Raw genomic sequence first — 1676 nt, forward strand, 5'->3', positions numbered from 1 at the left:
GGTGAGCACGGGCTACATCGTAATCACTGCGGCATTGCTGGCCTCTCTGCACAGGGACAAGCAGGCTGAGGTCAGATTTTCATTGTCTACCCGGCACCTAGACTCCAGTCGGTGCCTAACAAATGTTCGTGGAATGAATAAATGAAGAAACACTCAGCAGGTGTATCGACCCAGCATGGGCATCTCCTTGTGAGTGAGGGCTGAACGTTCAGGCAAGCAGACAAGCTGGGGGGCTCAGGGAGGGAGTGAGCTCCCCGTGAGATGCACGGTGTTTCCTAGCCTGGCAGATGACCTGCCCAGTGTCTGCTGGGCCAGCCAGTGTCCTGGCCTCCCCCTCGCTTTAATGGGGCACACCACTCCAGCATCTTGCCTCACTGGAATGTAACCACCCTCATCCTTTCCCAAAGTTCCTGGCTGGTTCCCCCTTGGCTCGGACTATTTAGGAAGAAGCCCCAAGAGAGGATGCAGGTGGCCCCCGAGAGTAGCAGGGCTGGTTCTTATTAGGGGCATTTATTCTGAGCCCTTTCTGGCTGAGTGGAAAGCCACACGTTCCCCATAATCCTCGGCCACAGAGCACTTGCCCACTTGGTCTCTCCCCCTTAATGACAAACGTCCCCTGTGTCTTCCCCTGCCCCCTGCTCTCACCAGCTCTGGGTGGCTTCCCGGGAGGAGTTGAGGTGGTCGCACTGGTCTCTAGTGAGGCCCAGTCATTGGGGTGATGGTCACCCACACAGGCCAAGGTAGAAGGAGGCTGGGCTTGGTTAAGCCTCCTGGTACTAAAATCCATTCCGTACCACCAAGCTGCCCCCACAAGGAGAACTATTTCTTCTTCTAAAGGTAAATATCTCTTTTACAGGGTAGAGCTTGAAACAGGGAAGGCAGGGTTGCAGCGAGAATGCTGGCTTTGGAAAGAGGCGAAGCTGGCCCGCCCCAAACTCTAGCACTGACTTGCTGAGCGGCCTCAGGTGAGTTAGGAAACTCTCAGTCTCCTTCTCTGGAAGATGGGCTGGAGGGCCTGCCCCACAGCTTTGTTGGGAGGACCGACAGAGGCCTGAGCATAGATGGGCTCTCAGCATAGGCCCGAGGACAGGATAGGTGCCCAGGGGATGGAATTTATCACTATTAGGGGAATAGAAGCTACTTTTCGCCACCGGAGTCAAATCCCATGCAGGGGGATTCATCATCCCTGGTTGGTTGATGGTATGGTTCCTCATCACGCGCACTGAGCCAGAAGCCAGGGGAGCTGAGGCAGACCCCTGCCCCCGAGCATGTTCTCCAAAGGGGCACCAAACAACTTCTGGGTAGCTCGTTGGCACGGTACTGCCAAAAGGGTGTTGGAGGACGGCGTGCTCGACACAGTGGGACCTGTGGTCAGACCGGGAGGCAGGCCGAGGTGGTGGCCAAGGGGTAGGGCCCATGTTCTGTTACTCTTCTGTCCACCTAACAGGCCCTCCCCAGGTTTGGTCCCGGCCGTTAGAATCTGGAGACTGGCTTTCTCGGTGTCCTTTCTCGGTGACCTTGCCAGGAGCGGCAGGGCTCAGGACAGGCACACGGCGGCGGCTGTAATGCACACAGAAGCCTAAGGCCCCATTGGTGCAGTGGCCACGTGAGCCCAGAGGCCCAGAGGAGGCCAGTAACCCTGCGGCCTGGCGGCCTGCCACGACTGGAGGGTGCAG

At 57.6% G+C, this 1676-nt stretch overlaps 1 protein-coding gene across 8 annotated transcripts in view; it reads right to left on the reverse strand.

Annotated features, from left to right (window-relative positions):
• Nucleotides 1-1676, reverse strand: part of COL13A1 (collagen type XIII alpha 1 chain) — a 79970-nt gene that overhangs the window by 68970 nt on the left and 9324 nt on the right. The gene's annotated exons all lie outside the window — the stretch shown is intronic.

Source organism: Ursus arctos, unplaced genomic scaffold (assembly GCF_023065955.2).
Source record: "Ursus arctos isolate Adak ecotype North America unplaced genomic scaffold, UrsArc2.0 scaffold_7, whole genome shotgun sequence".
Lineage (NCBI taxonomy): Eukaryota > Metazoa > Chordata > Mammalia > Carnivora > Ursidae > Ursus > Ursus arctos.